At 39.6% G+C, this 21,010-nt stretch overlaps 1 non-coding gene across 1 annotated transcript; it reads right to left on the bottom strand.

The window, feature by feature from the left end:
* Window positions 1-15,003: 15,003 nt before the first annotated feature.
* On the bottom strand, window positions 15,004-15,110 carry LOC133311455 (small nucleolar RNA R71). The gene has a single exon (XR_009751555.1). It is a non-coding gene; the product is annotated as a small nucleolar RNA R71 (small nucleolar RNA).
* Between the last annotated feature and the right edge of the window lie 5,900 nt (window positions 15,111-21,010).

Here is a 21,010-nt window from a genome sequence, read left to right as displayed (position 1 = left end):
TAAGAATCTCGCAAACTTATTTTGCTAAATCAATATAATATTTAAAAGCTTTCCTGTTTAACAACTCAATATGGCTATACTAAAGTTTGACGTTAGGCGTCCAATGTTACGCCCCGTTCTAGAACCGGTTTGTTATCATTGCCTTATGATACTAAGCACAGTTACAATCACATTGGTTCAATTAAACACCCGGATAGATTTTTTATTTTTAAACTTACTTATTTTTTCTTTTGAACAACACCGAATTTAAAATAACCAATTGCGTGACCATAACCATATGACATTGCGGAATAATTAAAACTAAGCTTAACATCATATTCTTATTTTGTTTAAGTTCAATACTAAACTATCTTCACTTTTATTAAATTGGGAATTCTATACTTCCTTTATAGTTATAATCTCCTACTATATTATAGATCTCTCTGTTAGCTTCGTGTGGGTTCAAACCGCGCTCAAATCGAAGATCTGTAGCTCGAGTTATGCCAATTTTACTAAACTATGTTCATGCTGCTTTCGGGATGCGTGCTCGAGCGCTCAACTGGGCGCTCGAGCGCTGAGAATTTTGCCATCGTCAGGTTTTTCAATGCGCTGGAGTGCACACTAGCACGCTTGAGCATCCTACTGGGTGCTTGATCACCCAGAGGGAAGGAATTTCACTTGATTTCACGCACATTACGCGCTTGAGCGCCCAAATTAGCGCTTGAACGCCCTACTACACCTGGGGCTGTAAGAACCCGCACCGTTAATTAAAGAATTTAATTAATAAATTATGAGAAAATAAGAAATGATTCCATAATTGACCCTAATAATTATTATGAGGCTTTAATAATTATAGTAAGTGGGTAATATTGCTGAAAGTCGCTTTTCGGAAGAAAAGTGCAGATACTGGTTCTGCTAGTCGGTATAAATGAGTACCGAAAAAGTATCCCAAAAAATTAAAGTAAGTGCATGTTAATTACTAGAATAATATGTAGGACTTGTAAAACGAGTTTCAAGTCCAGATAATGAGAACTGGTGCTAGAAATCGGTACTGGCTTGGAAAAGCGCATACCGGAAAGGTGCTCAGAAAATTATAAGAAAAATAAGATAAATCTTAGAAAATTATGTAGTTTCATAATCCAAAGTTTGAGATTAAAATGCTAAGCGTAGCAATTAAAGTTAATATTGTGTGTTTAAGTGACTTGTGGCTATAAATACCCATTTCTAAGGGCACAATGCCCTAGAAAACAGATTTTGAACGTGAGAGTTGAGGGTGGCTGATCAGCTTGGCTGACTTGTGGGGTTTCTTCTCCATTTTGGGTCCAAGGCACTTCCTTTCTTGTTTTTCCTTCATTCTTTCTTTGTAAACACTTGAGAGTGAGCTTGGTGAGGGAGAATGGTGTTTTTCTCTGAGTGCTCAGCCACTGTTGGTGAGAGTTTTGGGGCTGACTTGGTTGGCTTGGTTGTGGAAGCTTGAGTTGGGCATTATGTTGCTTAAAGAAGCAACCTTTGGGTAGAAAGGTCAAGTCTTGGTGTAGCATTTTCGTACACCATATTCCCAGTAGCTGTTGAAGCTGTTTTGGGAGCTTCATGAGCTGTTGACCCTCTGTTTTGGCCTTTGGTATGTATACCAACCTTTGATCATGAGTTTAATGCTTAAAAATGAAAGCTTGATGCATGTTAAGGCTTAAAGATGATAACTTGTTGTTGGGTAATGTTGAACACACCTAGAAATGCATGTTTAGGTGCTTTAAATCGTTAAAAACCCAACCTTGGATGGATATCTTCACGAAAATGCAGAACTGCATTCTATCGTGAAATATCCGGATATCTTCCCGATGAATATCCGGATATGTGATATCCGGATATGGGGTTTTGGATATCCGGATATTTGGTATCCGAATATGGGATTCTGGATATCCGGACTTTGGATATCCGGATATCCACAGTGAGATATCCGGATATTGAATATCCGGATATGGTCCCGAGGAATATCCGGATATTCTGGGATTTCGAAGAACAGTAGCTGTGCTGTGAGGACAGTAGGCTATTGGGGGTTGTGGACCCTAGATTGATGAAGTTGAACTTCTGTTTTAATTAAACTAAGTCAGAATCAAGTGATTAAGGGGTTATGGCTTGGTGAGAAGCCTTAAGACATAAAGCGTAATGAAAAGGCGTTGTCTTTAATTTGTATGCATGTGGCACATGTTATTGATTTATATTTGGTCCATATCAGATTGTGATCTGCTGTAATTGGACTTTGAGCGTGTGGCATTGGATAGCTAGCTTAGAGGTAAGCTATCGTGTCCTCGGTTTAGCCATGTTGTGGTTCCACCATGTCCCATGGGGGTATGGTTTATGCATGTTGTGTACATGCTTTTCGATATTTGATATGTTGATTGAACTTTACATGTAATGGCTTTTAATATGCATGTGTTGTTTCATCTTGACGGGAAGCCTGAGTATGTAGCGCCATACAAGACGGTGTACCGGGGTGAATGCAAGTGGTACTTGCACGGTGTGTAGGTGATAGACGTATACCTGCACTGTCTCTGGCCAGTAGATTAGTATTGACACACATGACATGATTATCTGCTGCATTGCATTGTTTTAGAAATGATAAATGATAAACTGCTTTTGAACTTATATTGCACATGTAAGTGAGCTTGGGGTGGAAGATCCTTGAGGACGCACTGTTTTACTGAGATTTCTAGTTTAGAGATCTTACCCCACGTTTGGGGAATGCTTATTTCAGGATCAGGTAGTATGGGTACTGATGCCTCAGGCGGCAGGAGGCCGGAGCTTAGCTGATTATGTTTTACTGCTTTATGTTAGCATGACTGGATTTGGATGCGGTTTATGTTTTCCGTTATTTATGATATGTTGTGTTTGAGACTGATGTTGGGCATGTTGCCTTATTTGAGTGAGCATTGGGATTGTCCATGACACTTTCTGTTAGTACTTTTTAGATTGGAGTTGTATAAACTGTTAGATGGTCCGGTCTACATTGTTGTAGTTCCGTCACTAGAGCCACACTTATATTATCTATGTTATGAGGTATTTCAGTTAGCTGTTTTATTGCAATTACATACAGGCGATGTTTTATTAATTGATTATTAAGCAAGTTGGTAATGTTAATGGCATCATAATTGAAAAGAAAAAGTAATTCCGCATTTTTAATTAAGCGCAGCTTAATACGATATTATGATAACATTACCGGATATATACAGGGTGTTACATTTATGGTATCAGAGCAATGGTTCGAGGGAAAAGCCTGTATGTATTGCAATTGCTAGGTTGTTTGGTTGTTTATGTCTTTGTGTTTACTCCATCGAATCTTATTATGATGCTGTATATGTGATCACATTGCGTGGGCCTGATCAACTCATAATTGTGTAACTTGTGCAGAGTCATGGTAAGGTCCGGGAGAACACGAGAGACTTCTGAGGATCAACCCGATCCTATCCTGACTGCATTGGCTGAGATGCAGGCGGCTAGGTTAGCCGATCAGGAGGCCACTAGATTGGCCAACGCGGCAATGATGGATGCTGTTCGCGAGGCGAACCGGATAGCCGCAGCTGAGGTTCGTGAAGCGAACCGGAGGACCACTGAGGAAGTCCTCGAGGCGAACAGGATGGCGAACATGACGATGATAAGAGTCATGTTGGAGGAGATGAGAGCTGGTCCTGCTGTTGGCCAGGCTCCACCACCACCGCCACTGTAACAACCCATAAACGTTCACAATTACTTGAACATGATGAGAACACTAGTATATGACTTTGGGGTATTTAGTTAGGCCTTGCGAGCACTTTGCGAGTTCTGTTTTGAGGGGCAAACGACCTCCGATTCGTTATTATTTTATATGCACGCGTAGCCCCACGTGTCTAGTATCTGATTACAAAAACTTTACAATTGAATTTTGAGAACTTGATTTTATTTGAATTTTTAGAGACAGCAGGGTCGGCCAGGAAAAATAATAATTTCAGCACTTTAAGAAATTTGAAAGCGTACAATAAAATATAGTCATTAACATTTAGCAAAATCCCTAGGGCTAAAACCTTTTATTACTTAATAAACTACATAAAATAAATGGATACATATTGGTGGAGATTATATGGTGGGCTTCGGCCCTAGTTTTGTTGTAGTGAAATATTCATGTGTTTAAAGTTTGAATTGAACCTAAAGACTAACCCTTTAGGCCCATTAACATTAAGTCTCATCCAGCCCAAAAGAAACCTTGATCACCTAAGTAACTATAGAAAAATTTAAATCAAAATACTAAGTGAATGGCTGATTGGTTGCATGGCATTGTGTGGTCTACCTTTTGCCCTCTTTTGCGCCAATCATCACAAGAAAAGGGCTGTCATGGGTGGTCAAATTAAGTCTGAAAAGTAGCCTCACTTCCTTCAAAATTCTGATGCCTTGTAGAGAAGACAAACCTGAAAAAAAATCTGCGCCTATAGCTTGGCATGCATGACTGCCAAAGCTGATTTCTTTCACCAAAAATCTGATTGCTTGCAAGCCTTGTGAGCAGAATTTTTAACCAATCAAATTGCATGCAAATGAAAAAGCAACTCCCCTAATCCTTCCCTCTTGTACTCATGCGCTGACCTCTTTCTTTGTGACCAAAAAATTTATGCTCCACCTACACCTCCTTGCAATTTAAAAACATCAAAGCCTTACCTTGCCTAACCATACGCTGCACATCAATGAACTCCTAGGAAAACTTGGACAACCACACTACTTCCTCCTCTCTTGTGCGCTAGCAAGAGAGGTAAGATACCATATCCGTTTCTTGCTCCTTCCTTCATTAATCTTGTGTTAAACTTCAGCCATACAAGCAAAGAAGATAATCAAGTTTTGGAGAAGGAAATCTCTTCTTTTTCCTCGGTTTTCCATCATCAAGGAGGTAATCCATTTTTCTCTATCTCCTTGACCAGCCCTATCTCTTCTTTTCGGTTCTAATGAAGAGCTTTCCCTTGCATGTAGCTACAACTTGAACTTATTGCTCTAAGAAAACAACTTCTTTACGCTCTCAAGTTTTCCTCCAAAGTATCCTAGTATAGCCTTGCAAAGAACATGTAAGTACCCTCTTCCCTATTCTTCTATGCTTCGGTTCATGAGGGTATAAGGGTAGGAGTATTCCTTTCACTTTATCCTTGTTATCTCTAGTTGCATGTGGATAGAAGATGGATAATAAAATGTTGATAACTCTCTACCTTATAGTACTCAAGAAATGGAAATAAGAAAATGTATTGATGGGGGCTTAAAACCGTAGCACTTAAGTGAATAGAGAATGATTAGCTTTCTGTTTTGTTGAATGTTAAATAGGTACAAAAGCTCCTAGGAACTCTCATTGATTTGGAGACTCTATTGGTTAAGTATCTCAAAGATTATGTAAGTGCTTGGTGATTTAACCTTCTGTGACTATGGAATTTAAGCATTGAATTGCTTATATGTGACATATGTGCCTTATATGAATTTGAGTTTTGCGAAATATTGATCCTACTTGTTGGCACAATCCGTTCTGATTATTATAGTTATGCGACTATAAATACGGATATGAGAATTGACATGCATGTGCATTGCATTCATCAAACACTTGAATTAATTGTGTGAAAAGCATATGTCTTGTTGCATGCATCATGGTCCTCACGGTTTTGAGAGGTATAGATGGGAAAATATTTTCGAAATTTATCATTTGTGTGAGCATGCATCATCTAGGCATGCCGAAGGTACCCGGCAAGAGCACCCTGGCTCCGTGCGCATAGGTTCCTTGGATATTCAGCTTTGTGAGCCAAAAAGAATATCACTTGGAGTTTTGTTAGCATGTGCACCTTAGTGCTATTGACATGCGTTTTGGCGTTGTATACGCGCTTTGACTAACACCTAACCCATATGTTACATTTTGTAAGTCCTTATTTAAATCTATCCTGTTGCATTACTGGCTGAGTTACCGCATTACTGGGATTATTCTCACCCCTTTGGGGGCTCATTTTCTATGAAAATGCAGGCGGACGAAAAAGCATTTAAAGGGTGATACAATGTTGACTGTTTGTGCTCTTGATTGGAAATTATTGGACTTCATAAGTTGCTGGAATTGTTATGTATTATTTGCAAGACACTTTGGTTGCTGTTTCATTTATGTTCTCTTTTAATTAGAAGCTGAACTTATGAACCATCTTTAATTCAAGTATTTGACTGTTTACGGTTTTGGCAAAGTGTTACGTCTGCGTTATAACATCTTTATCACGGTCAATATGTTTTCAACATTTTACGAATTTCTAGATTTTGTTAGATATAGATGTTAGCTAATGAACAAAAGAAGAAAATCCAGATTTGGACTTTAATTCGATTTTAGATGAATTTTTGATTAATGGACGTTTTTTTGAAAACGCTGGAAAATCCTGCACCTTAGTGCAGTTTTAGAAATTAAGTTCCCATGGCTACAGATGTCCGTTTTAAACGAAATTTATATGTACTTGAAGCTTGAGAGGTCTACTTTAACTCAGAAAAAGAATCACAATTTTTAGAATACTGTAGAATTTTATAAAAATCGTGCAATACAGACTGTTTTTAGAAGAAAATTTCCTAACGTTTTTAAAGCTTTGTCCATTGTTTTCAGTTCTTCAAAATAGTAAGTTCGATTCTTTTCAATCCGGATTGACTCTTAATAAATCTAACATCACAAACCACTCTAATAGCATTGAAGTATCATTCCTCTTGGACGCGTACAAGAGTGGGTGTTACAGCCACCGCCTCCACCTAGTGTTCAGGAGGAGAGCCATAGTCACATCGGCAGTGCTACTCATGCCGCTGAGACGGGGGAGCCCCTTGTGGTGATTGCTGAGGATCGTGATGTGATCGATCGCCGGCTGAATGCTTTCAGGAAGCATAAGCCACCTGTGTTTGAGGGGTCTTTGGATCCTATTGTTGCTGCGAGATGGCTAGAGTCGCTGGACAAGATTTTTCGGGTCATGCAGTGTACAGACCCACAGAAGCTGATGTTCTCGGCCTACATGCTGGAGGGCGATGCCCATGAGTGGTGGACGCACACCTCTCGTGCTTTTGAGAGGCAGGGCCGTGTCATGACAGGGCCATTCTTTGAGGAGTGCTTTCTGGGCCGATACTTTCCCTATGATGCGCAGGAGAAGAAGCAGGGAGAGTTTGATCGTTTGGTACAGGGCTCGATGTCTGTTGATGAGTACCTGGCTAAGTTTAATGAGCTAGTGAAGTTTGCACACTTCCGGATGGTTCCTCCTACTCCGTTGTTTCTGGCAGCTAAGTTCCGCAGGGGACTTAGTGAGGTGATTGCTGAGCATCTTTGATGTGCCTTCAGCACAAAGGTTAATTCAAGCTAAAAAGAGAAAGATTATGGGTTAATTCTCAGTAAAAAGGCAACGTTTAGTGTTGCTTTGCTTAAATTCCAATTTCAGAATTGTTCAGCTGATTTATGCTTAATTTGTAGGAAAAGCAAACAAATCTGGAGCAAAATGAGGATTTGCCAAAGTAAAGACCCACGCTCACAACGTGGATGTCACGCTGGTAGTGTGAAGAACCAGTGGATTCCACGCCCACAGCGTAGATCCCACGCTCACAGCGTGGATGGCAAGCTGACAGCGTGGGAATTCAGAGGCAACCACGCCCACAGCGTGGATCTGACGCTGAGAGCATCAGCGTGCGAAACTGAAATGCTGTTTGGTCCACAAGGGTGAATTTGGGAGGCCCACAAGAGTATTATAAAAAGCAGGCTCAGCACAGAATTAGGGATCGAGACCTAAGGAGACCGTCGTGCTGAAGGAGAAGAGCTTCGGAGAAGGATTCTCGATCATCTTTATTCTTTCATCTTTTATTCTTTTCATCTCATTGAATATTGAATATTGTTTTTCTAGCCATGAATATGGTTGGCTAAGTTTCTTTATTGTAGTTAGGGTCGCAAACCCTATGTGAACCCTTGTTATGACGGATTGATTCATTTTACTCGTTTATATAAATTTCTTTCTCTTACCTTGTGCGTATTTGATATTTTCTTTATTAGACCTGATCAATCTGATAGTTGAAAATAGTTTGAGGGTCAGAACCCTAAATAGGGATATTAGGGTTTCTCATCTTGAAAGGGGGTAAGATAACAATTGATATGCATGCTAGGGTTAGATGTATGTTAATTGCAGATGTTTGAATTATTGCGTTTATTGCTTAATGCTCATGAGGGGTTGCTAAGGGATTAGGATTCCAATTGAGGTTAAAGGGTTAAATTGCCAAGGGATTGGGATTTAACTATGAATATTTTGAGATAATAATTATCTAAGAAATTATATAATTGAATATTTTAAATCAATCCAAAGTAATAAGTGGGGATCATAGGGAGAGTGTTCCCTAACTGCAATGTTTTTCTTATACGTTTCAAATCAAACACCATTGTTACTCTTATTTTTATTCTCAAAGATATAAAAATCCAAAAACAAGTCTTTATTTTTCATGTTATTTTAATTCAATTTTCTCAAAACAACTGAGTTATTCAACTTAAAGGGGCTGGTTATTTTAGTACTTGGTTTTCAATCCCTGTGGAGACGATCTTTCTTACTACTTTACTACTTATGCGAACGGTATACTTGCCGGATAGCATCAAGTTTTTGGCGCCGTTGCCGGGGATTGAAAATTCCAATATTATAAATAACCTTTGATCTTTGAGATCGAATTTTATTTTATTTTATTTTATTTTATTATTATTATTCTTGTTTTGCGTTTTACAGGTGCTATTAACAAATTTTTCTGAGTTTTATGCAAGGTAGCATTCCACCTAAAGACTTTTTGCTTGATCCTGAAATTTCAAGGACTGAGAGGAGACTGAGGAAGGCGGCTAGGCAGATAATTTGGGAAGATTTGAAAAGCGTACCTGCACAACCGAAACAAGAGATGGAAGGAAACAACAATGCTGATGGTGGCAGAGGCCACAATGCTATTAATCCACCCCTAAGATTGTTGGAAAGTATTCTGACACCGGTGTTCAATAGGCCAAACTCAAGCATAGTCAGGCCAACGGTGGAGGCAAACAATTTTGAGTTGAAACCATCATTGATTTCTTTGGTGGCAAGAGCTCAATATTCTGGTGCTGACGAGGAAGACCCTCATGAGTTCATAGATCGATTTTTGATGATCTGTGATACTACAAAGCACAATGGTGTGCCAGCTGATGCTATCAGGCTCCGACTGTTCCCTTTTGCTGTTAAGGGAAGTGCTCTCAAATGGATAGAAAGGCAACCAGCAAATAGTATCTCAACATGGGAAGATTTGTCAAACAAATTCTTTGCCCATTTCTTTTCTATGGAGAAATATAATCAGCTGGTGAATGCAATCACAGATTTCCATCAATTTGAAGGAGAATCATTGTGCGCAACTTGGAATAGATTCCAATAACTTATCAGGAAGTGTCCACAATGGGAAGGAGACGATGACAGAAAGGTAGCAATTTTCTTTAATGGCATTTCTCCTGAAACAAGGTTGGTGATTAATGGTGCAGCTGGAGGTTCTATTCGGCAGAGTACCTCAGAGCAAGCTCTCAATCTGATAAAGAAGTTGGCAAGAGATGAAAATGAGAGCGTTCCAACCTCAGTAAAAAGAGGAGTGACAAAGCAAGAAAACAATGACACTTTGCTTGCTGAACTGTTATCCAAAAAGATTGATAGTAAGTTTGACAGTTTGGAGCAAAAATTTGAAAAATTTCAAGTGTTTCATGTTCAATCAACTCCTCAGGAAGCTCATGAATCCAAAGAAGGTCCTAATTCGTTGTCAGATGATTCACCTCAACAAGTGCAGGTGAATGGAATATGGTATGACCAACGCCCTCAGCAGTCAAACTTTCAGAGGAACAATAATTATGCTGGTGTAGGTGGTAATAATTTTCAGCGAAGAACTCAAGGAGCTGGCATGGATTACAAGCCGAATAATTATGCTCAGTCTTCACAAAGTCAACAGAAAGAACCTTCTGAATTGGAGAAGCTAGTGGGACTAATGGCTCAGAACACTAATGCCTTCATGGAGGAGCAAAGAGCCAACAACAAAAATACAAATGCTTCCATAAAGAACCTGGAGAATCAGATAGGTCAACTTGCAAAGCAGGTTTCAGAAAGAATTCCAGGTACTTTTCCTAGTAATACAGTTATCAATCCAAAGGAAGATTGCATGGCTATTACAACTAGAAGTGGCAAAGTGGTAGCACCGCTTGCAAATCCAATTCTAGATTGTGCGGAAAAAGAGGAAAAGCATAAAGGAGCAGTTGAACCAGAGGCTGAAATAATTGTGAAAGAAAAGAGTAAAGAAGCCGGCATTGAGAAAGAAAAAGTTGAAGAGCCACCTACTTTCTTTGAGAAAAATAAAGAGCTGACCTCTGAATATATAAGGTCTCAAGCACCTTACCCAGAAAGGTTCAAGAAAGAGGTTTCTAACAAGCACTATGTCAGGTTCTTAGACATCTTCAAGAAGCTACACATAAACATTCCTTTTGCAGAAGCTTTAGCAAATATGCCTGGTTATTCAAAATTTATGAAGGATCTTTTGTCAAAGAAGCATAAGCTACAAGAATGCCAGACAGTGCCACTTAATGAGAAATGTATTGCCTTCATTCAGCAGAAGTTTCCAGCCAAGCTTTGTGATCCGGGAAGTTTTAATATCCCCATAACTATTGATGATGTTTGCATTGGTAGAGCTATTTGTGATCTTGGGGCTAGTATCAACTTAATGCCTCTCTCTATTTATAAGACTTTGGAGATTGAAGAATTGAAACCTACAGAAGTCTCTCTTCAACTTGCTGATAGATTTGTGAGGACACCTAACGGGATCATTGAAGATGTTCTTGTCAAAGTTGACAAGTTTATTTTTCCTGCTGATTTTGTGGTGTTGGATACAGGGACAGGCAGTGAGAAGCCTCTGCACTTAGGTAGGCCCTTTTTGGCTACAGCCCGTGCTTTAATTGATGTTGATCAGGGCCAGATTAAATTGAGGATGCATGATGAGGAACTTAATTACAATGTTTTTGAAGCAATGAAAAGACCAGCCGAGAATAATGATTGTTTTCAGGTTGAAGTTTTTCAAGAACAATATAAGAAGATGCGTCCTCAAGAGATTGATTATGAGTTGAGAGCCCGTGATCATGTGCCCTTTGAAGACAAAGAAGTTGATGTGGAGGAGCTTAAAGAAAAAACTGATGATTTAGAGGTGGAGGCACCTAAAGTTGAATTGAAAACTCTACCTGATACTTTGAAATATGTATTCTTGGGGAATAAAGGGACATATCCTGTAATTATCAATACGGGATTATCTTCTGATCAAGAGAAGGAGTTGGTTGAAGTTTTAAAACCTCATAAGACTGCCATAGGGTGGTCTATTTCCGATTTAAAGGGTATTAATCCCTCTATTTGCACGCACAAAATACTCATGGCAGATGACATCAAACCTGTGCGGGAACCGCAAAGAAGGTTAAACCCGATTATGAAGGAGGTTGTCAGAAAAGAAGTTGTGAAGCTTCTTGATACAGGTATGATTTACCCAATTTCAGATGCTGCTTGGGTAAGTCCGGTTCAGACAGTTCCGAAGAAGGGTGGTGTGACTGTTGTAAAAAATGCAAACAATGAGTCATTTCCAACTAGAACCATCACAGGTTGGAGAATGTGTGTAGATTACAGAAGATTGAACACAGCTACTAGGAAAGATCATTTTCCACTACCCTTTGTTGATCAGATGCTGGAAAGATTGGCGGGTCATGCTTATTATTGCTTTTTAGATGGTTATTCAGGCTACAATCAAATTCCAGTAGCCCCTGAGGACCAGGAAAAGACAGCTTTTACTTGCCCATTTGGAGTCTTCGCTTACCGACGAATGCCATTCGATCTCTGTAATGCACCGGCCACCTTCCAAAGGTGTATGCTCTCTATCTTTTCTGATATGGTAGAGAGATTTTTAGAGTTTTTGATGACTAAGCAGGATGCCAAACCACGTCTGCTGAGGTGGATGCTACTATTTCAAGAGTTTGATTTAGAGATCCGAGACAAGATTGGGGTGGAAAACAAAGTGGCAGATCATCTGTCAAGAATCCAGGAGAAAAAGTTGCAAGATAGTCCTGACAAAGAAATCAATGACTATTTTCCTGATGAAAAAGTGATGGCTGTCTACGTCCCTCCATGGTTCGCGGACTATGCCAACTACAAAGTTGTGAGAGATTTGCCTCCTAATCTTACTAGGCAACAACAAAAGAAGTTTCTGCGGGATGTGACGAGATATTTCTGGGATGATCCGTACTTATATTTTCAATATGCTGATGGTATCATTCGCAGATGTGTTCCTGAATTTGAGATGACCCAAATCTTGTGGCACTGCCATGCTTCTGACTACGGAGGTCATTTTGGAGGCAATAAGACTGCTCAGAAAGTCCTGCAAAGTGGTTACTACTGGCCCACACTGATCAAAGATGCCAGAGATTTTGTTGAGAAATGTGACAAGTGTCAGAGAGCAGGCAATATATCTCGCAAGGATGAGATGCCTCTGAATAGTATATTGGAGGTAGAGCTATTTGATGTATGGGGAATAGATTTCATAGGCCCATTTCCCTCGTCCTATTCCAACTTGTACATACTGTGGCCGTTGACTACGTATCTAAGTGGGTTGAAGCTATTGCTCTTCCTACCAATGATGCTTCATCAGTGGTAAATTTCTTGAGGAAGAATATTTTCACAAGGTTTGGAGTGCCTCGGGCCATTATCAGTGATGGAGGTACACATTTCTACAATAGACATTTTGAGAATTTGCTCACCAAATATGGAGTGAAACACAGAGTGACTACACCATACCATCCCCAAACTAGTGGGTGATGAACCCTTAGTTCATCATGGTTTTTAGCAGGAATTAGGATCAAATTGTGTGATTAAATGATGAAAAACAAGGTTAATGTCCTAAGATGTCCTCAATAACAAGTTCAAGAGCTTTATTGGAAAATTGTATGATTCTTGTAGGAAAAGCAAGCTTGAAAGACAACTGGAGAAGGAAGAAGATTCTGGAGCTCAAGAGGAGAAAAATTGCCTAAGTGTTGAGCGCTAAAACGTCCACACTAAGCGTTTTAGTGCCCTGCTACAGGAAGAGGCCAAAGCTTGCTGGTGATGAGCGCTAAAACGCCCACACAGAGCGTTTTAGCGCGCTGCTGCACTAAGAAGATGGAAAATTGCTGGTCTTGGGCGCTAAAACGGCCTGCAATAAGCGTTTTAGCGCCCTAAAGTGGAAAAAAGATTCTGGTCTTCACCGCTAAAACGTCCAAATCAAGAGTTTTAGCGTTGGAGTCAGTTAAAGTTAGTTGAGCATTCACCAAGTTTGGACGCTAAAACGGTCATTCCTTAACGTTTTAGCGTTGAAATCAGTTAAAAGCAGTTGAGCATACGTAAAGCATGGACGCTAAAACGGTCACTTATGGACGTTTTAGCGCCCACATCAGTTTTCTGTTTTTAATTGTAACACTATATAAGGCAAAGCCTTGACACTTAGAAGAGATCTGGATCTGAGGGATCTGAACTTTCTCTCTCTCTTAAACCTTAGTCTGACTTCTCTCTAAATTCTTTTAGTTTAGTTTTTGTATTAGGATTTCTTTGTAATAGTTTGGAGATTGAAGACTTTCAACATGGAAATGAAGTTTGCTTCTTCTTCTCTTATCTATTCTTTAGTCATGTCTGAGTAGAGTTTTTGTAGTCTGAATACAATGGAACTCCATGATAATATTATGTTGATTTGATTAATATGATGAAGTATTTTTCATGTGTTGATTTGAGATTTTCTGAGTTAATTATTTCTACCAAGGAAGTAGTATAGAACAGGGATGTTTATATGACTTCTGTATTTGATAATCTCAACATCAGAATTCTAGTACTCAATGGATTGATGCTAGAATTCTGATGTAATCTTAAAACTTTAGTATTTCATGCATGTATTAAGAAAGAGATCACCAAGGGATTGGGGTTTCTGATTAATGTATCTATCAGGATAGTAAGGGATTACATCTTGATGATAAGTAAAAGGTTGATTAACATCACATGGAAAGGAATTCATCATATGATCAATTTTTACATGGGTTATCATGGAGGAAAATTATTTTCTGACTACTTGTTGTTTTATTAATTCCTAATCCATATTTACTTTGTGTCAAATTACTTACAATCAATTTTCTGGGGACAAATTATTCATGATTTTTACAAACTCTTATTTGATTCAAATTAGTTTTCTATGGTATATTGGTGTTTGAACACAATTCCTCGTGGGAACGATCTTTACTCATCATTTTATTACTTGTACGACTAGTGCACTTGCTAAACGTCCAACAAGTTTTTGGCGCCGTTGCCGGGGAATTTGTTTTTCAACACTAACTGATACTATAGAATTCTGAGATTGAATCCTTTTATTTTCAGTATTTTTAGTTTATGTTAAGTTTCAGGTCAATTTTGATTCTGGTATATGCGAGGTACACTTGATCCGAATTTGTTGTTGTATGATCCATAATTAGAAAGGACATTGAGGAAGCACAAAAGGGCAGCCAGGCAAAGGAGACGGTTGCAAGAAATTGGTGAATCAAGTACGGTTAATCAGGAAGAGATAATGGCAGAGAATCACAGACCACCACCACCACAGAGGACACTGGGAGAGTACATGACTCCTGCAGTGATTCCTCCAATTGGGAGTGTTGTGCGCCCAACAGTGGAGCCCAACAACTTTGAATTGAAGCCTGCTTTGATACATTTGGTGCAGAAGGATCAGTTTGCTGGAACCAGTGCAGAGGACCCTTACTTGCACATAGAGAACTTTCTATTGTTGAGTGATACTGTGAAGATAAATGGTGTCACAAGAGATGCAATTCTGTTGAGACTATTCACTCATTCACTGACGAATGATGCAAGGAGATGGCTGCAATCATTGCCTCAAGGAAGTATAACAACTTGGGATGATCTGCAAACCAAGTTCTTGCAGAGGTTTTTCTCAGCATCTAAGAGGGCCAAGTTGAAGAATGAGATTACAAGCTTTAAGCAGAAAGAGTCAGAATCCATTTATGAGGCTTGGGAGAGATTCAAGACTTTGTTGAGGAAATGTCCACAGCATGGAATTGAGGCATGGCAACAAGCAGCAATCTTCTTGCAAGGAATGACCACTAACACTAGAACCTTGGTGCTTGCCACTGCTGGTGGATCATTGACTACCAAGACCCCTCAAGAAGCCTTGGATATCTTTGAGTCATTAGCATCTCAAGAATTTGATAATGCCCCAGTGGCTGACAGAAGGACATGAGTCATCAGGTTGGATGGGTATGATGCTCTGTTGGCAAGGAATGATCAACTGATGCAGACACAGAGACAACAGCAGCAACAATTAGATACCCTTATTAAGCAACTCTTTTCACAAAAGGTAGCTTCTGTGGAAACAAAAAGTGTATGTGCTATATGTGGCAAGGGCCATGTGACAGAGGAGTGTGATTATGGGGGATCACCAGAACAAGCAGAGGTGAATGGAGTGTGGTATGATCAGAATAATCAAAGGAACTACAACAATCAGGGACATAATGTTTATATGCCACCATGGAAATACAAGAATCAACACCCAGGATTCAGCTATAGTTCCAACCATCAATTGAATCCACCATTACATCCTCCACCACCACATATGAAGGAGCAGTCAAGTGATCCTGCTGCATGGGAGAAAGCGTTTTCTCAGTTATCTAAGACAACTCAGGATTATATTCAGGGTTCTAATTCATTCAGGGAAGAGACAACTGCATTCATGCAGGAGACCATAACTTCTTTCAGAAATCAGGAAGCATCAATCAGAAATTTGGAGACCCAGATTGGTCAATTATCAAGACAGATATCAGAGAGACCACAAGGGAAATTTCCAGGTGATACATTAGTGAATCCTAAGGAGCACTGTAAAGCAATTATGACAAGAAGTGGGTTGGTACTTCAACCAGGGAAAAAGAAGGTGGAAAATAAAAAGAATGAAGAAGAGGTTGTGGTTGAAGATGTAGTCTCTGATGATGAAGTAGAGAAGATGAGAAATGAGAAAAGTGAGAAGGAAGTAGTTGTTAGAGATGTTATAGTTGGAATCGATAAAGAAGAGGAAGGGAAGGACAATAAGAATGAAGGAGAGGTAGAAGTTGGTAAAAATACTTCCCCACAAAAGATGATGAAGTGGGAAAAGAAGAAGATGGCTGACAAGAAAGAACAGCCAGTTATTTTATCTCCCTATGCTAAAGTTCCCTACCCTCAGAGGTTGAAGCAAGAGATTCAGAAACAACACTATGCAAGATTTCTGGATATCTTCAAAAATTTAAATTAACATACAATTTTCTGAAGCACTGGAAAATATGCCTCACTATGCAAAATTCATGAAGGATCTTCTTCCTAAGAAGAGGAAATTAATTGATGGTGAGACAGTGAACCTAACAGCAGAGTGTAGTGCCCTAATCCAGAAGAAGCTTCCAACAAAAATGAAAGATCCTGGAAGCTTCAGTATTTCTATTGCTATAGGAGATGTGGAGGTGGGAAAGGCATTGTGTGATTTGGGAGCCAGTATAAATTTGATGCCGTTGACAGTATGTAGAGCTTTGGGAATCAACACTTTGAAGGAGACCAATCTTATTCTGCATCTTGCAGATAGATCTATCAAGAGGCCTGAAGGTGTGGTTGAAGATGTCTTGGTCAAGGTAGACAAGTTTATTTTTCCAGTGGATTTTGTGATTCTTGACATGGAGGAAGAGGATACAGAAAGTCCTCTATTTTTAGGAAGACCCTTTTTAGCAACTGCAAGATCTTTGATAGATGTTGAACAAGGAAAGTTGTTGCTAAGGGTGGATGAGGAAACAGTCACAATTGATGTATTTGAAACCATCAAGCATCCTGTTGATGTGGAGGATTGTTTTAGATTGGATGTGATACAGGAGGTTGTGGAAGAAGTGAATAAAGAAGAAGAATTCCCAGTTGAGGAACAAAGATCAGAAGAAGAGACAGGTACAGAAGATTACCAAGAAGAGTCAGAAGTGGAAGAGCTTGAGAAGAAGATTGATGACATTCCAAAAGGAGCACCTAAGGTAGAACTTAAAGAATTACCTTCACATTTGAAGTATGTGTTCCTTGGGGATGATCAAACATATCCAGCAATCATTAATGCAATGTTGTCTGATGAGGAAGAAGGGAAGTTGATTAAGGTACTCAAGAAGAATAAAATGGCTATTGGATGGCAGTTTTCAGATCTTAAGGGTATTAATCCTTCCTTTTGCACCCACAAAATATTGATGGAAGAAGAGGTCAAACCAGTAAGGCAACCACAGAGGAGACTCAACCCCACTATGAAGGAAGTAGTGAGGAAGGAGGTGGTGAAGTTGCTTGATGCTGGGATGATTTACCCCATTTCAGACAGTGCTTGGGTGAGTCCTGTGCAGACCGTGCCCAAGAAAAGGGGGATGACTGTGGTGAAAAATGATAACAATAAGTTGATTCCCACAAGGACAATCACTGGCTGGAGAATGTGCATTGATTACCGGAGGCTGAATAAGGCAACCAGGAAGGATCATTTTCCACTTCCTTTCTTGGATCAGATGCTAGAGAGGTTGGCAGGACATGCTTTCTATTGCTTCTTGGATGGTTATTCAGGGTAAAATCAGATAGCTGTGGCACCAGAGGATCAAAAGAAGACTGCTTTTACATGTCCATATGGAATATTCGCATACCGGAGGATGTCTTTCAGTTTATGCAATGCTCCTGCCACTTTTCAAAGGTGCATGCTTTCCATTTTTTCTGATATGATAGAAGAATGCATAGAAATTTTTATGGATGATTTTTCTGTATTTGGGTCTGATTTTGATGTATGTCTAGAGAATTTAGATTCTGTTTTGAAAAGATGTCAAGACTGTAATTTGGTTTTGAACTGGGAGAAGTGTCACTTTATGGTGACAGAAGGTATAGTTCTTGGACACAAGGTGTCTAGGAATGGAATTGAAGTGGATAGGGCAAAAATTTCTGTGATAGAGAAACTTCCTCCACCTGTAAATGTTAAGAGTGTGAGGAGTTTTCTTGGTCATGCAGGATTTTATAGGCGGTTCATAAAAGATTTTTCAAAAATTGCCAAGCCCTTATGCAAGTTATTGGTCAAGGACCATGAATTCCTGTTTGATGATGAATGTTTGCATGCATTTCATGTTTTAAAAGAAAAGTTGACCACTGCACCTATCATGATGGCACCTGATTTTTCATTACCATTTGAATTAATGTGTGATGCCAGTGACTATGCTGTAGGAGTGGTATTGGGCCAAAGAGTGAATAAATTGTTGCATGTCATTTACTATGCCAGTAAGATCTTAAATGATGCACAAAAGAATTATGCTACTACAGAAAAAGAATTACTGGCTATTGTGTATGCATTTGACAAATTCAGGCCATATCTGTTAGGATCAAAAGTTATTGTTTACACTGACCATGCAGCTTTAAAGTATTTGTTAAGCAAGCAGGATGCTAAACCCAGGTTGCTCCGCTGGTTGTTACTGTTGCAATAGTTTGAGGTAGAGATCAAGGACAGAAAGGGAGTTGAAAATTTGGTGGCTGATCACTTATCCAGGAAGTAGTGATCAGAGAAGAGTTTCCTGATGAACATGTGCTGTAACAGAGATGGTTGGGGATAAAGTCTTATCTATCAGTACCCCACCATGGTTTGCTGATTTTGCCAACTATAAAGCTGCTGGATTGATGCCTAAGGATTTAACGTGGCAACAGAGGAAGAAATTTCTGCATGATGTTAAGAGATACATTTGGGATGAGCCATATCTTTTCTATAGATGTTCAGATAGTGTGATCCGACGGTGTATTCCAGAGGAAGAACAGAAGGATGTGTTGTGGCATTGTCATGGTTCTACATATGGTGGACATTTTGCAGGTGAGAGAACTGCAGCAAAAGTATTGTAGAATGGCTTCTACTGGCCTACCTTATACAAGGATGCAAAGAAGTTTGTGGAGGCATGTGACAACTGTCAGAGAACTGGAAATATTTCTAGGCGACATGAAATGCCGTTGAACAATATCCAGGAAGTGGAGATTTTTGATGTTTGGGGTATGGATTTTATGGGACCTTTCCCTTCTTCCTACTTTAACAAGTACATATTGGTGGCAGTTGATTATGTTTTGAAATGGGTTGAGGCCATAGCTACACCAACCAATGATTCCAGGGTGGTGATTGCTTTTCTGAGAAAGAATATATTTTCAAGATTTGGAGTCCCTAGAGCTATCATTAGTGATGGGGGCACTCATTTTGATAATAGGATAGTGGAGTATGCCTTGGCTAAGTATGGAGTAAGGCACAAAATAAGCACTCCATACCACCCACAGACTTGTGGTCAGGTTGAGATTTCCAACAGGGAATTGAAGAGAATATTGGAGAAGACTGTTGGGAATGCTAGGACCCAGTGGTCCAAGAAACTTGATGACACCTTATGGGCATATAGGACCGCTTTCAAAACTCCTATTGGGATGTCTCCATTTCAGTTGCTGTTTGGAAAAGCATGCCATTTTCCAGTTGGATTGGAGCACAAGGCTTTGTGGGCTGTGAGATATCTGAATTTTGATTCCAAAGCAGCGGGACGGAAAAGATTATTACAGCTGGATGAATTGGATGAGTTTCGTTTGTCTGCTAATGAAAGTGCCAGTTTGTATAAGGAAAAGACAAAGCTATGGCATGATAGGAAGATCACACCTAGAGACTTCAAGGTGGGGGATCAAGTACTTCTGTTCATTTCCAGGTTGAAGCTGTTTCCAGGGAAATTAAAGTCTAGATGGTCTGGACCATTTGTGGTAAAAGATATGAAACCATATGGGGCTGTAGAAATCAGTTCTTTGGATTCGGACAGAAGTTTTACAGTCAATGGTCAACGATTGAAGTTATATGTTGGAAATGCTGTGGATAGGCAACTACTGACAGTTGCTCTATTAGAGGTAAAATAGATCATACCCGTCAGGCTCGTGACGTTAAACAAGTGCTGAGTGGGAGGCAACCCACTGTACTAGGTATGTAATACCATGTTCCTACCATATCCATAAGATGAAGAAGAAAAGGGCAAATTTTTTTTGAAAAATCAAAGAGAAATTTTTTGCTATGTGCTGGGCGCTAAAACGTCAACTCTGACCGTTTTAGCGTCCCAAGAGTTCCATCATTATGAAACTCTCTGGTTGTGCGCGCTAAGACGTTCACTATGAGCGTTTTAGCGTTCACCAACAACATACAGGCACTCTGGCCAACCGCGCTAAAACGCTCAGTCTGACCGTTTTAGCGCTGTGCTGCACAAAGTGTGCATTTTTCTCTGGACAAGGACGCTAAAGCGCTGGTAAGCCAACGTTTTAGCGCCCTGTCACTAACTCGATATAACAGAGTTTCTTCTCTCTTTTTCTTTTACATTCTTTCTCCTCTCTTTTCCACAACACGGTTTCTTCTCTCACATTTGTATAATCATTCTTCGTAGTTTCCTCCACATCCTTTCATCAACATCACGGTATGTATCTCATCTCTTTTCTCTCTATCACATATCATATCTGAATCACAGAAATTATTTGGACATTTTCTAGGGCATTTCACATGTGGATTTCCTGTATCATTCTTAGGATTGCATGTTGATATTAGTTTTATTTGTATTATTCTACTGATCTATTGCTTTTGACTGATATTTTGGGGATGAGACAACAAATCCAGCGCATGTTGGTTCCAAATTGTTTTTACACAACATACCCAACACACACACACAAGGTTTTCGTGGAAATGCCTGACCCAAAAATTGGCCTGGCGCTAAAACGTTTGGTTTCAACGTTTTAGCGCCCGTCCAGTTTTTACACACGTTTAAGGCCTGGCCGCTAAAACGCTCAGTGTGACCGTTTTAGCGCCCAGGTCCTGTTTCATACAAAATTGAGGGTCTACATTATGGCATTGTGGGGTTGTAATTCATACATGTTTTGATCCAAATTCCCCACTACAAGAG

Source organism: Gastrolobium bilobum, unplaced genomic scaffold, assembly GCF_033153095.1.
Source record: "Gastrolobium bilobum isolate Gb01-03AN ecotype WA unplaced genomic scaffold, APGP_CSIRO_Gbil_v1 utg6446, whole genome shotgun sequence".
Taxonomy (NCBI): Eukaryota; Viridiplantae; Streptophyta; class Magnoliopsida; order Fabales; family Fabaceae; genus Gastrolobium; species Gastrolobium bilobum.
This window is presented reverse-complemented; position numbering and strand designations above follow the sequence as displayed.